The sequence below is a fragment of the Echinops telfairi genome, unplaced genomic scaffold (assembly GCF_000313985.2).
Source record: "Echinops telfairi isolate 266 unplaced genomic scaffold, ASM31398v2 ScPeMD7_42;HRSCAF=159, whole genome shotgun sequence".
In the NCBI taxonomy this organism is placed as follows: Eukaryota; Metazoa; Chordata; class Mammalia; order Afrosoricida; family Tenrecidae; genus Echinops; species Echinops telfairi.
The window spans coordinates 1368440-1385139 of NW_022103940.1; positions in this window are offsets into that span (position 1 = coordinate 1368440).

Consider the following 16700-nt stretch of genomic DNA (forward strand, 5'->3'; position numbering starts at 1 on the left):
GATCCTGTGCTTTTTATTCTTTGCCTGGTTTCTGTGGTGGATCACATTGATTGTTTTTTCTAATGTTGGATCACCCCTACTTCGCTGGAATGAATCCCACTTGATCATGGTGATTTTTCCCCCCCCAAACAGTTTTATTGGGAGCTAATATGGATATCATATAATTCCATAGTGCAATCACATCAAGCAGGATTGTACAACTGCTATCACAACCAGTTTAAAAACATTCTTTTCCTTCTTGAACTCCTTGACATCAGGTCCTTTTTACCGCCACCTCCAACCCCTCCCTCTGTAACCCCCAGAAATCTTTATTCTCCTTGCTTTCTCTATAGGTTCATCAATCCTAGGTTTCATGTATTTGAAAACAGAATAACATATACCAGAATTTCAAGAGGGTCAACCCCAACGACAAAGCACATCTGAGATGAATCCCAATATGAACAAACAAAAAATAAATTAACACCGAAAATGTTGAAAACCAGATTATTCACAATGTGCATCAGAGGGGAGATCAACTGAAAAGGTTTTAATAGTTCAAGTCAGGCTTATAATTTTGATCTCCTATAGTGATCGCTCCAATGTACTCTGTTTGGTATTCAGTGTCTTCCCATCCCTCTATCATGGATACAAGGAAACACCACGGAGTTAATTCCTATGTAGATGTCACAAATATATCTTGGACTCCGACTGGCATCCATTGCCATCTGCAAATGAGAATCTCAAAATTTAGGCTCTGATACTATTCACTCCTTTGGCTTCAGTTTATGTCATTTACAATCTTTGGTCAGTCATGTCGGTGTGCTTCTTCCATATAGACTAAGATGACATCTCACTTACATGGGTGCTTGTTTGGAATCAAGCCTTCAAGACCCCAGATACTATTTTATCTGATAGCCGGGTACCATCTAACTTCATATAGAAATACCTGAATTATTCACTAGTACAGATTCAATCATTTTGTGCCTGGATTCTATTTATACAAACAATGATAGTTGTTTGTCTGGGGAACTTTACAGTAATGTTCACTTGGAATGTCAGTCATAACTTTTCCGTAATAATATATATCTTAATATAGTACATAGGGCACTGATGTAGTAAGTCAATGATTGTTTATCTACCAACAGTTCAATAAGATTGGTATAGTTGTCTTCTGCTTTTTCAAAGAACATGAATTTTCAGTCTTAAGTCTTCAGGTTGGTTTGAGGTAAAGGCCAGCTCACCTAATGGAGTTTCTGCAGGGGATCTTACTGGTGCAGCTTTTGGAGAAGGTCGTGCACCTTGAAAATCTAGGATTCAATGTCTCAGTGTTCTATGGTACTTGGCCCAGGTCCCCAGGATGTGCCCAGAAACTAGGCCCAAAGTGACTTATTCAGTGTGTATTACCCGGGATACTCACCCTTTCAGGTTCTTAAAAATATTTTAGTCATTTTCTCCTTCATTTGGAGGTTGGTCATTCCACTTTTCCTACCAATAATCATGCACTCGTGATCCTCAAAGAAAGTCATGGAGGTGGCGGTGGTGGGGGGGGGGGGCGGAAATCTAAGATATTTTTGAAACTCCCAGACAGTTTAAGTTTTGCTCCTGGTTTACTGGGGGTGGTTTCTCTGTTCGAGTTAGCAGGGAGTTTCTATCTGGCATCCATTAGAGCTGTGCTCTTGTAAGGAATTGGGAAGAGTGGACCAGGTAAGGGAGTGAAACTATGAAGCCTCTGCTCTGCCATTGCTGTGAGTTCCAGCCTCCAGGGCTCCCAGAGGTATGAGATGGTGGGACTCCAGGGGCTCCGCTTGGGCTGCCCTCTGAGGTCACAGAGCCTGTGGAGAAGGGACCTGCTGTCTGAGCTACAGGGCAGGATGTTGGTACTAGGCCTCCTGCTGACCCTGCTGAGGTAGGGGAGAGAGGAGACTGCACTGAGCTCAGCTGCATTCTCTGAGGGTAAAAACCTGAGAGGAAGATCTAAAGTATTCCTAGAGTGTTGAGAATCCAGGTCCTATATTAAAATTTCCAGAATTGCCCTCTTACCTGTCCATCTCTGGACTATACCAGGGCATTTCTAGGCAGGAGACTATCTCAGCATTATCTTCCAAGGGTCTTAGTCAAATAATCAAGGTGGTTTTATTCTTAACTTTATTTCATTTAGTTTGGTTGTTGTACTTTTGTTCTACTATACTTTAGTAATTATTTTTTCTTGTTCCTTCCTCCTTCCTTTTCAGGGGTCTTTTTCTGGAAAGTGCCCACTTTCCTTAGGCAAAATAGATAGGACTCGAGATTCTGGTACACTAGTCTAAACGAGGGTTGTTTTTTCCCCCTGCACGCACAGACATACCCTCATTCACTCTGGTATAGCAACAGATCTTCAGCATCCACCCCCCAATTCACACTTGAGCCTTTTAAATCTTTCCCCCCTCCATTTCCCTGCATATCCACCCATTATATCCTTCTATTCATTCTCATTTTCCTCATGAGATATATTTCCATGAAACTTGTTAATTACAATTACCCCCTATAAAATACATTTCTCATTTTTTTGCAAACCTATTGGTCTTCTTTACAACTGGTTATTATTACTATCATTATTTTTATTTTATTCTCTATCCTCTTTCCCTACACTTGCTTCATGTTTTATACTGATTTGACTAGGTAAACAAATCCAGTGACACTCATATATATGTGTGAGAGAGAGCTTTATATCAAGAAGTAATTTTATACCAGCAAACACCCCAGCCCAGTCCAGATCATGTCCATAAGTCTGATGCTAGTCCATAAGACCCTCTTAGAATGCACCAAGCTACATGCAATGATGCAGGATATAGGAAGATCACAGTTTGATGGATGCAAAGTCTTATGGATCCAATGGTGGTGGAAACACCACAGGATGCTGACAAGTCCCAGAGTCTCTCACTAGCAGGAAAGTGAAGGCTTAGAGAGAGGGAGAGGGTTCCCAGGGCCCTCCTTATGAGAAGGCCACACCCACAAGGAGAAACCATCAGGCTATGACCTGATTGACAGGTTAGACTCCACACCTACACTTTTATATATCTTCATGTTAACATGAACTACCATAGACCACCCCTTCTCAGCATGACACCTTTACACACCTCTTTAGCTATGTATCATTTTTCCAACAAAGATAATAGTAAAATCATATTTGTGCCTAACAGGATAAAACTAAAACGTGTACAAGTAAAAATATTCCAGCCTGATTTAAACATAATATTCTTTAAGTGAGCAAAACAGAAATATTCTAGGCCTAACAATTACAGTTACGTGAACACCTATGCCATAATCTTATCCACATATTCCCCCACCCATGAAAATCTGTAAGCCAGCCACTTCATACCTTTATTCTCCTCATTTTGAGTATCCAAATTCTATACTACCCATTTATATTAACCCAGTGCTCTCAGGAAACAAGCATGCTCTTTGATATGATAAAACTTTTCTCCCATTGGAAACTCATGAGTCTGCATTTGTAAGCAACGTCAAATGAGGACAGGTTGTCCATAAAGCTGGCAGCAGTATGCACCACTTCACAGACTCAAAAATCTTATCTTTTTTAAACTTCAGACGCGCCAACCCCTCTCATCTCTCCTCTATAACCTGTGAACCAGGTCCATGGGTGTCAGAGACCAGACTCAATGTGTCTCTCTATTGCTGCTTTTCTCCCACTTCCACTCAACAAATTGATCCAGGTTGTCACAAATAGAGCATTTCAGGCTGTCTGCTGGCTCCCTTTAACGTTGAGTCCTAGAGCGGAGAGTTTCTTCATGGCTCCAGATTTTTCCAGCTTCAGGAACAAACCACTAGTTCAAAATTCAAAAAGGCCAAATAGCTTCTTTTTTTCTTCAGTCTGCTAACAGCAATCTTGGAAAGTCTCTTCAAATGCAAATGTCCAGAGCACTGGGTGGAACTTATCTGTTCAAAGCTTTCTTTGCAGGTGTATTCTATACCCATTTAACAGAACCAATGTAATGACTGAAGGTGGTATGCTTACAAATTCTCTATTAATATATCCAAATCATAACTTCTATTACACATTATACAAATAACAATAGGTAGAAAAAAATCAGTATATTCCTAGTTTAGCCAGATCCTAAACACATAATTAAAACAGTCAAATTTGACTCCTTTCTTCTATAAATTATCCCATTCAAATGTAATATGGCCTTAGACCTCTGGCTGCATCAAGATAGAGCCTGGCCTTTGGGCAGCTATTTTGGCTAAGCAGCCTGGTCTCAGAGAAGTTCAAAGGGCAATTTCTCCCCCTGAGCTAAAATTTACATTTATCACATTCTTTTTCACAATTTCAGACAGGCATAACCAAAGACAACTTCTAGGAATCAAAACCTTCACTTCCCATGTTTTGTTTTTTTTTTTCCCCAGGAAACAATCGAGTAAACAGTGTGGTCCTAGCTAACATCCAACTAGCCAAAGAGGAAAATCTATCATAAGATAAAGGTCAGACAAGCATCCATTTTCCATCTTCATGACTTGTTTCTCTATTACCCCACTCCCCAGGTACCATAATGTGTTAGATAGGTTTGACTAGTTAAACAAATCCAGTGACATTCATATATGTGTAAGGGAGAGCTTTATATCAAGAAGCAATTTTATATCAAGCAAACATCCCAGCCCAGTCTAGATCAAGTCCATAAGTCCAGTACTAGTCTATAAGACCCTCTTCAGACTTACAAAGCCATATGCAATGATTCCGGATGCAAGAAGATCACAGGCTAGGGGGTACAAAGTCTTGTGGATCTATTGGCAGCGGAAGCATCACAGGGCTCAGGCAAGTTCAAAAGTAACTCACCACTAGGTAGGTGAAGGCAAAGAGAGATGGGGGAGGTTCCCAGGGCCCTCCTTATGAGAAGGCAATGCCCACAAAAAAGCACCACAGGCTATGATCTGATTGACAGGTTAGACTCCACACCTACACTTTTATATATCTTCAAGTTGACGTGACACTGTGTAACTACCACACTTCACTTACCCATCTCTCTCCCAATTCTTGACTGTATATTATCTGACTCTTATTACACTTCTCCCATGTCACTAGACAGAATCAATTATTTCTACAGAAGCCAGCAGCTCACAAACCACTAGCAGCTGTATTGCAATGCATACTAAACAACAATGAACCACAGTAGAACCCCAAAATTAAGAGAAAACAAAACAAAACTGAAAAACACCCAAACACGTTTGAAGTTGTCAAGGATTTTATCTTGCTTGAGTCCATGATCAATGCTCATGGAAGCAGTCCAGAGATCAAATGATGCTTTAAATTGGGTAAATCTGCTGCACTTTAGAGTACTAATTACCAAAGCAGTTAATTTGAGGAGTAAGATGTGCCTAATTTAAGTCAGGGTAATTTCAGTTGTCTCATAAGCATTTCAAACTATGATATTGGATAAGGAAGAGTGAAGAATAATTAATTTTTGAATTAGCACAGTGGCAAAGAATATTGAAATTACCATGAATTGCTAAAAGCATAACAAATGAGTCTTGGAAGAAATAGGGCCAGAGTTCCTTTGGAGGTACGCATGTTATGACTTCATCTTACATATTTTGGACATGTTTTCAAGAAAGAAAAGCCCTTGGAGAAAGACATCATGCATGGTTTTGAGAATGATGATGGCAACAAATGTACATATGTGCTTGACACAATGTATGGATGTATGGATTGTGATAAGAATTGTACAAGCACCCCAAAAATTTATTTTTTAAAAAAGGAGTCCTGCAACAATGAGCTCAAGCTTGAGAATGATTATGAGAATGGCACAGGACTGCACAATGTTTCATTCTGTTGTGCTTATGATTGCTATGGTTTGAAACAAATTTGATGACAGCTAACAACAGTAACAACAGGGGTGAAATCCAACCTATCAGTCAGGTCACAACTTAATGATGCCTCCTTATGGGTATGCCTATGTTATAAGAACAAACTGGAAATGTCCTCCCTCCCTCTCTGTGCCATTGTCTTCCTGCTTGCTGGGCACTCTGCCACATTTCCATTACTTTGGATCCATGGAGCTTTGCACCCTCAGACCTATGACTTTCTTGTTTGTCATTCCTCTATTCTGTGTCAATAGCAAGCTGCTACATGAATTAAAAAGGGACATGTAGACTTCCATCAGACTTTTGGGCTGGAAGTGGACTGGGCTAGGATGCCTTCTTGATAAAAAGCTCAGTCTTACACATAGATGAGTGTCACTGAATTTGTTTCCCTAGAGTAGGCACTAGCAAGCATTTGATATAGCAGAGCCAATTCTATCTCTTAGAATAATTTAAAAATCATTGGAGTGTCATACATATATTTTTACAAGCGAATGAAATCACCATTATCTTAATAGCTCCTTAAAATTTTGAATTTTACTTCAGAGACACATATACTTACAGAAAACCTGCACATGGCTCTCAAACCACAGTTTGCGAACCCCTGTTCTAGACAATCTGGCCTAACACTGTTGATAAAATTCAGTTAAAGTTCATCCCCGAGTCCATCTCAAACCTAGGAGTGAAGCTTCCACTCCTATCAGGTAGAAGTCAGGGCCAAAGGCTTGTTAAACATATAAAAAGCTGTTATTAGGTATAACTCAATAGATTCCTGAGCTTAATAATCAGTTGATGGTGAACCAATCAATAACTTGTGATATTGTGACTAAAGCACATTCAGTTATTGGAAGCCATCTGTGATAGTTTTTTTTTTTGTGCCAAAATGTCACCTGGAAGAAAATATGGGTGTTTAGCCTGTCAATCAAGAGGTGTGGCTAAGCTAAATGGCTGGCTGGAGGCTGGCCCCTCTCTTTCTTCCTGGTGGCCCTGGTGGTTGGATCAACTGTGCTGCCTGACATAGCTGCCCTGCCATACCATGTGTGACGTGCTACCTGTGGGCCAAACCAGTGGACTGTCCCTGTGCTGCGCTGTTCCATGCCGCAGTACTACCCTACCTTGCCATGTCTGCTGCTTGTGTTCCATTCATCTTGCCACCCTTCTAGAATAAGGTGACCAGACGTCCCGCTTTGGGTGGGACAGTCCTGATTTTTAACAATTTTCCCGCTTCCCGCGGCATTTTTTAAAAGTCCTGATTTTTGGAAAGAATGCACGACAAGTTAGGGTAAACGGTTTTCGGCTGCCATGTGGCTATTTTGCCAGGATATGAGTTTTATCAATGGTGTCCCGCTTTTGTCCCGCTTTACCAATGTTAAAATCTGGTCACCTTACTCTAGAAGCTTCACCTCTTGCCAGCCACTTCACACCCTACACCATGGAGGCTCCACCACTACCTGCTTTTCTACTGGCCTCTGCAACACCTCACCACTTCATCTTCCTTGGCTGCGTGAGTTGGAAGGACCTTCAGTACATTGACTGTTCTGTGAAAGTGAGTTAGACTGAACTCTCTGTACAGCTGTGTGAACTAATTTGCTGTTATATTCCTTTTCACTATATGTATTTATCCGTATATATATATGTATCTCTATCTATCTATCTATCTATCTATCTATCTATCTATCTATCATCTATCATCTATCTAATCTATCTATATCCTAGTTTGGCTTATCTAGGAAATCCTGCCTAACATACCATCCCATATGCCTTGGGAGTTACTCATATGGAGGTGGTTAGATGGTTGCTAGCAAAAGGAAGCAACCTGACTTAATCTCCCTGTTTGAAGTGTTAATTAGACAAATTCAAAACACAGGTGTTGATATGGAACAACAATAGGAAAAATACTGTTTCTGGATTTGAAATTTTCTCTACTAAACTCATTTTTAGTTACTTAGTAAAATAAGGGTTGTATTAAGACAAAGGGTAAGTTCGGACTTGGGTTACATTTTGATTTTAAAAGAGATATTAATCAATGGGGAAAATCTAGTAATAGTGAATTCCTGTAATAAAGAACTATTTCTATGATTTTTTTGTATTCATAAAGTAAAAGAAACCCAATCAAATCCTTTAAGAGGCAAGAGATGTGAGAGAAGACCAGACTAATCAGAAGTTTGGAAGGCATCACATATCCAACAATTAAATATTTTTAGGTGATGAGCATAAATGTTTGCTCCATCTAGGAAAACATTAGTAACGAAGGTAAAAAAAAAAAAAGGAAAATGAAGAGGTTTATTTTTTCAGGCCTCGTTCAGGGTCTTGGGTAAGCCATCTGTCTCAGATGGTTGTATGTTCCTGGCCATAGCCAGTTGTGTCAGAATTTTAGCTGAAGTTCTTCAGTTGATTGATAATACAAGAGGGTACTTTAATTACCTTCTGTGGAAATACGTGGGTCCAGGTTTTGACTTGTTATATTTTTCAGAATAAGGGTTACTGAGAAGGACCAAAAAGGATCCATTCTTTCCATTGAGTCTCTAGAATTTATATTAACTGGTCCTTCTTCTAATAGACATAGTCATTTGTTTCTATGTTAAGGAATGTTTATGTTAATGATTTAAGGCTGTCATATTTGACTTGTGAAAGGTACGCTTTAGAACACTAAAATACAATATTTTAGTAATCCAGGCTAGATGAAATTGGAATCAGAATAAGTTGAAAACGAAGAGGATGTCATAGATAATATAATTTGGGGCTAATTTATGCGGTTTAAATAAAGTGAGCCTAAACTTTAGAAGAGACAAGGGAAGGATTTTTTCCCAAGATGTGCTTATGAACTCAGTAAGCTTGACTAATTTGGTTTTTACTGTGATGTACATTCTTTCTACTGGCCTAGAAGATTGTGGATGGTAATGGTAATTAAGTCTCTGAGATATAGGGAAAAAGTTCACATATTTCTTTAATTCCTCATTCAGCAAAATGGTTAACCTGTGTCTGTGAAGAATTGTGAGTGCTCCCCAAATGAGATTATGTACTCAAAAAGTTTCTTAGCTACAGATGTTGTAGCAGCATGGTGACTACAAAAGACCTCTCACCAGATGTGAAAATCTGCAAACCATAATCAATACATATTTGCAACCATTTGCAAGTAGGTGGTGGGTAAAATTAAATTGCTCTTGAGGTTTAGACCTAGAAGTTAGTATTTTTCAGGTGAAATTTTAAAAGTTTGACTGTGTTGTCATGAAAATATATAGGACAATGAGAAGTAACATCCTCCGTGGCTTTAAAACAATTTTCTCACTGGTATTTACTAAAATTTCTAATCATTTTATCTCATACAAAATGGAGTCCTTGAAGGAGAGCTTTTAACATAGTGACATGAAATGATTTAGGTAAGATAAATTCATGTTTAAACTATACTTATAATTTTGTGTGGATACTGAGAACAATTCTGCTTTCTTCCACTTCATCATTTGTTCAAATTTAGCTTATTGCTATGCATTCGCAAGTCAGTTACAACCAACACTGATCCATTCTATAACAAATAAACACTCCCCAGTCCTGTGCTATCCTTGCAATTTTTATCTTTGACTCCATTGTTACATCAGTGCTATCTATCCATCTCATTGAGCATATTCCTCTTTTTTACTCATTTTCTATTTTACCAAAATTTGTATCTGTTTCTAGAGTCTGGGCTTTCCTGATAACATTACCTAATTCATAGGATTTTATTAATTTTTCTGAGTCACTTTAGTATCGAAATTAAAGCAGTCTCCTTTTCCTGAAAATTATAAATAATATAAGTCAGTTTAGACAAAAGGTACCTGCCCAATAAATTAAGAGAAGTGTCAGTGATAGGTAGAAAGCCATGTAAATCTTCATTAAGGCCAAGGGAAATAGAAAAAAGTCTTGAAGGAAGTAATGTTTGATTGAACATTTTATCCTCAACAACTGGAAGTCTTAATAGTCCACGGCGGAGGCTTTTGTAAATGGGTGTTTAATTGTAGAGAGTGTAGCATCTGTCCATGTATTTGCAAGGTTCCTCATTAATATACATGATTTCTCCTTGATGTGTTCCTGAAACCCCTCCTTCCAGGTTTGTTCTTCAGCTGTTTCTTTAACGTACAGCAATCCTTCTTCCAATGCCTTGCTCTCTAGCAGTAATTATAAGTGTTGAGCTTAGTGCTTCCATGGGGCTTTAATTTATTCTGCTGGTTAGGAGATTAAAATGGTTTTAATTGCAAAGTTCTTCCCATATTTGTCTTAGAGATTTGTTTAGTCTCTGAAGTCTGAGACTAAATTGACAAACTTGGTGATGGGAACTTCTTTCAATCTAATCAAGACCTTCATATTACATATGACAGTTCACAGTTTGGTTATATGTATTAGTCTGGGTACTTTGGAGAAACAAATCCACAGTGACTCATGTATAAGAGAGAGTTTTATGTAAAGAAAATGTGCATCACGAAAACATCCCAACCCAATGCTGCCCAAGCCCACAAGTCCAACATTAACCCATTTACCCAACACCAGTCCACAAAGTCCTCCACCTCACAAAACAGAGGCAATGATCCCAACTGCAGGAGGAAAGCTGAGTCAGTGAATGAACAAGCATCTCAGCACTAGCAGGGGTCTCCACACGGCTGCTCCAGCACCCAGGGCTGCATCGGGATAGGTCCATGTAGCTTCTCCTTGGGGATGTCTTGTGGGAAGACAATCTTGCAAGCTGAAGCAGGGAACTGCTAATGCAGCTGCACCCGGTGCAACCATCACAAAACAAAAGACCCGAGAATTAGAAAGGCTAGGCTCACCACCCATTTATCCCTCCACCTTTCAATTAGCCCCACATGTGATTATCAGCCAGGGTAATCAGCTAACTCAGTTATATATATGAATACTTTTGGTTATATATATGAATACTAAATTAAGTGCTTCTGTAGCCTTAGGTGATGATGGATCAACCACAAAATGCTCAGCAAACATTTAAAATAATCTAACCTGCAATCATACGCATATTCACATTTTGTTTGCCTACAATAGTAAATTTGATTCAAAGTTTTATTAGGCTCAAAACCTTGGGAAGAGGCTTTAGCAATCTTTTTTTTAACAGCCTAAGAATCTTCTAACAGTTTGGCAGCTATTTTATTTAGATCTAGATTTAATTTTCATTGGGATTTCTCCATTTAGCCTATTGGAACTACAACTGGGACTCTTCATGCCCAAGTATTATAATGATTAGTTAAAATAAATCAGGGAGTCTATACTTGTGAACTTAGCAACAGAATTTAAAAATTCTTAACAAATATGTAAGGATCATCCAACCATTTTGGAAAATATTTAACAATTGTCAGAATATCCAAGGAGTATTATAGGGAGTGCATTAGACAGGGTTCCCTAGAGAAGCAAAACCAGGATACTTATGAGTGTATAATTTAATATACTGAAAAGGAATTATGTCAGCAAAACAGTCCACCACAGTACAGAGAGCTCAGTCTTAACTTTCCTGGGTCAGTTAATATACTGTAGGTCTTTCCAACTCATATGGCCACTAGGCCCAAATATCAAAGAAACAAAAAGAAGGAAGGCAAGGTGGCGAAGTAGAGCAGAGGCCAGTAGCAGTGTCGTGAAGCAAGTTGCTGTGGAAAGGTGGCTGGTGTGGAGGTGTGGCAAGATGTGTGGAGTTTGCCCACAGACAGCATGGCATGGTAAGATGGTCCACAGATGGTTTGGCTTGTGGGGTGGCCCACAAGTAGTATAGCACATATGATGAGGTAGTGCACTGGTCCAACCGATGAGAAGAGAAAGAGGGAGAGAGAGGGGAAGAAGGGAGGAAAGGGAAGAGGGAGAGAGGTAGATACAAGTTTCCATAGTCATTATATATCTAGGCCACACCACCTAAGGATTTCACCAGGCTACAACCTGGTACCATGTTACAGGTACCATATTGGCACACAACTAATTGTAACAGGAAGGATCCACAATATCCTTACTGGGATAAATTTTAAAAGTCATTTCAGGAATACACTTTATTTTTACAGTCAGTTCCTCAGGGTAAAAGATAAATTCAGATAAAGTATAAGTAGAGGAATGTTTAGTAGCATAAGAGACGCGAGGTAACAGAAAAGGAAGGGAAGCAACTGGTACATTGACAACTTGAGTAACTAGAACAACGATCTGGGATTACAATTTTGTATTTTGTTTAATGCATTTTGAAACATTATCCTGCAGAGAAGCAATTCTACTCTCATAATGCCTGCTAAGTACTTGAAAACCTCAGTTTGAAAAAAATCCCATTTTTCTGTTTAAATCAAGATCCTATCTTTACAAAAGCATGTGCAGAAAATTCAACTTAGATAATACAAAATAAAACAAAAATTTCACCACCCCTTTTCTTGTTGATCTTTAATGAGGTAATTCCAAACAGATACTTAATAACAGGTAGCAGAGCCATGATATTTGTCCATATATAAGGCAGGAATCCCAAAAGGGAATTCCATTTTGCTCCTAGATATGGCATTTGCCATCAAGAAGGTTAAAGCTTATTTAAAATCTAGAGCTCTCATAGTCAACACAATTCTGAAAGGGCCCTGGACAGTATATTGTTTATACTAACATGTGCCTTATTACAGGGTTCTTGTCATGGGACTGGTGAGCAGCCCATTGTTTTTTATAACTTGTTTATCCTCACACTGGTATATTTATCTATTTTTCATGAATGACAATTCCCTTGTCAGTATTTATTGGACATCATATTCCATAGGGTTGACCTGAGTCAGAACTGACTCAATGGCTGCAAGTTTATTTATTTATTTATTTATTTTTCTATGCCCTTTATTTGAACCCTTCAGACAGTAAATTGCCTAGAACTGTTAGATCTCTCTCTCTCTGGTGGGAGAGATATACCTTGGCCAATGGTTTCCCGCGAGAATGAATTCACGCCAAAGCCTGGTTTGTGATCCAAGTGAGTTTTGTGACAGTTAGAAGCAGTTTTAGGTTTTATACTAAATTGAACATGAGCAAGACAGAGTCTGTGGCACAGTTGCAGGCCATGCTGCATTGTGCAGCAGCCACTGGGAGAGAGCCAGAGCAAAACCTCTGGCTTTTCAGGGGTGCCATTGGGTGGTGTGGTCATCGATCGACCCCATTGGCTTAATTAAATTCACCCGGCCTAGATGGCCCAATCCAGGTGTGATGCCCACCTACGTGTACCATCCCTTCCTTGCCAGGAGCTCAAACCTAACAGAACCTCACACCACTTCTACTAGCAAAGGACAGCCTTGACAATAAATCTTGCAAGACACATTGAAATTAGATATAGCATATCAGGCAAGAAACAAAGCAAAACTAAAATATTTCAAAAATTTTTGAAGAATTCAACACAAGAAGGTGGAGGCTCAAAGTTTCAGAGGGGTGTAGCAGTCCTGGTGGCATAATGGGTTACTCATTGGTTTATTAACCTAGAATTCAGTAGTTAGGACTCACCAACAGTTCTGAGGGAGAATAACAAGTCTTTCCCTTCCCATAAAGATTGAGAGCCTCAGCAGCCCTAGCGTGCAGTTGCTCTGAGTAGGAATTGATTTGATGGCTGTAGGTTTGATTTTGGATTTACTCTAGCCAGTCCTGAGAATCTGTGGAAGTGAATGGGGTTCCATAGTGTCATGTTGGCACCGAAACTTCAGGTTCTTGTCCTCTTGAGGCTGCTGAAGAGATTTCTTTGTATTTCCTGCTTCTGACACCACGAAATGTCAAAGTGAAAACTGGAGAATCTGTTAAAATTAACGTTGATTTAAGGAACAAATCAATCCAGGATTTGGCAGTACCTTGTAAAGATTCACCAAAGTACTACAGTGAATGGAGATTTTCACAGGGTTTAAATACAAAGGATCCAGGAATTTACAGGAAAATTCTAATCGATAGGCATTTACAAAAAGATGATTTAAGAGATACAAGACAATGGCAAGAAGGTTTCCTGCTGCCTAGTTTTCTTTTGAAAGTCAGCTCAGAATAAGCCATAAACAGAAAAAATAATGGAGTCTGGCCTATATAGAAGCCTCATTTATATAGCAAGGACCTAGTTCAGTGCCAAAATGAAGAACCTTTTCTCTTTTGTCTTTTAGTACTTTATTTTAAAATCTTACAATTTTTATTTTGTTATCTTTTCCTTTGAGATGCATGTAAAACTATTTAAAACAAAATATGCCTCTTTTTAATTTTACACTCTATGAATGTCTTTCTTCAAAGCAGGGGCACTAGAGCCATCTCTTTGAAATGAAAACATTGATAAGGATGGTACCTAGTTTTTCTTTCTCTGTTGGAATTCAACAGACATTTCTAATATTTATTTTTAACTTATGAGAAGCATTGTTTTTATTTTTATTGAAGACAAAGGATAAGTACATAATGAATTTTATGTGCTTGGTTGTCTTAATCATATTTCTTTCTCTTTAGTATATTGCTTATGTACACCGATCTAGTCCAATGCTTATTAAATAAAAAATGGCTTCATTCTTTCTACAGTTGTATAGAGGATAATTATTTTAACTTTTATTACTTTCTCAACAATTTGGGGTATGGAATGGGATTTACCTGTCTGTTTTTGAATTGTGTGGAATACTAGAAGGTTATTTCTACCACATATCAATTCAGTGAGTGACCCTTCTAGATATTTTTTTTAGCTTTCTGATTTTGGAATACTGGTCAGATGAACCATGCTTTACAATTTGAAGATTTTATTATTAAATAAGGATGGGTTTTATAGGCTCTCCAATATTTTCAACATTACTAGTGCCATTATTGATGGAATATATAGGAAACCAGAACTATTGCCTGCATTTCTTTGTTTCACATTTAGAATGGGTATTAATATTAGAATCCTTTATTGCAGTGGCCTGAAGATCTATCCTTTGATATTGAAAACGAACATATTTAAAGGGTCTCATTCCAAACAAATGAAATGTTGTTTCCCTGGGATAAATATCATTTCAAGAGAAAAATTGAAAATGGCTTGCATAGGCACAGGGGAAGGTTGATATAAATGGGAAGGGAAATATAAGAATGAAAGCCATTTTAAAATGCATATTTTTTTCTCATTTTCCTTTCCTGTTGCCCAGCTCCCTGGCCACAACGCCCTACCCCCCTACTCCTCACACCCACTTAATTTTAAGCCTCAACACGAATTCTGGGAAAAGAGAAGTGGTGATTGTTATGTGGTGATATTCCATGTTGCAGGGTTTTCTCCCTAGGAGGTGTTGTCAAGTCCTGAGCGGTTTGTCATTGGAACAGCATGTGAGACAGAAAGAATAGACAGTGTGGCAGGACAGTAAGTAGAGCAAAGATTTCACAAGTACAGGTCACTTCAATTACAAAGCAGGTCGCCTTGAGATCTGAGGAAACCCCATGTCTAGGGCCATTACATAAAGTCTTATGGGGATTGGGTGTTGGGAAACTGTTGGTTCACTTCAGCTCCTAATCTGCGTTCCCATTGGCCCTTATTCTTGCATTGTGAAAGGTCTTTATTTCAACAAAATGGTTAGTCTCATAATCCACAGCTTGTGCAACTTAACTATTGTATGGGGTGGTGTTCATGATAGGTTATTTAGACGTTTTCTTTGACATAGATATGTGTGTGTGTATACTAGTCAGAAATTGGCAAGGGGATAAGAGGTGATAACTAGAAGGAAACTTGTAGGAATCTTAAACATTAAAGGGAGAAGGAGACAGGCTTCTACACATACCTCTCCAGCACAATGTAAGGGCACAATAAAGCAACTTCCTTATCAATGGTAGAGAACTGAGATATTGGATATCATGAAATGCCTGGGGGTAGAAAGAGAGGATTTCCACACAATCCCTACAATGACTGAATATACCCTTGAGTTTGGGGTCTGAGACAAGAGCACAAGATGTTTGGGGTGTTTGGGTGTCAGAATATGCATACTTGATAGGAGAAGGGACCATACAGAGGATCAGCCAATGGTGGGAAGTCCACCATTAGCAGAGTATGAGGTCTAGTTTGTTTTGCCATGCCTTTTAGACTATTGAAGTCTTTCTCTTTTGAACTTATTTTCCAAAGTGTCCACTTTCAATAAGTCTATTGTTTCTGTTCAAACCTTTTATTTGACTCATGTCTGAATTTCGTCCATCACCTGAATTTTTTCTTGCAAGCAAGACAAAAACAAAGGAGTGCAGAGGCTTGCAATTCTGAGTCTCTTCCAGGTAACAGAATTAAGAAGAAAGCTATTAGTGCTAATAAACACATACAAAAAAGTTGCATGATATATCAAAAATCAGGAAAAATGTGAAAAGGAAGAATGAAAAATAATTTAATATAGAATAAGATCTGAAATAATAAAATACTTAGAAATAAATTTAATGCATGTTTAAGCCTTGTTCGCTGACAACTAAAAAATATTGCTGAAGAATTTAAAGAAGGCCTAAATAAGTTGAAAAACATACTATGTTCATGAAGTGGGAAACTTACAATTGTTAAAATGTTAATGTCACCTAAAACACTCTACATATTCAGTGTAATCCCTATCAAAACTGCAAAAGTTTTTATTTTGCAGAAATGAAAAATTTCCTTCTCAATGACTGAGGAATTTCCAGGGACTTACATAGTTAAATCATCTTGAAAAGGAAGAACAAAACTAGAGAACTCATACTCCTCAGTGTCAAAATTTACTGTCATAAGAATGGAAAAATATAAAACAATTGAGAGTTAAGCAATAGGGCCACATATTTATAGCAAAATTATTTACTGCAAAATTCCCAAGTTTTGTATGGGGAAATAATTGTCTTTTGAATAAAATGTTCTGGGGAAAACTATATAACAAAAAATAAATAAATATAAATTTGAACCCTTATTTCTAATTGCATACAAATTT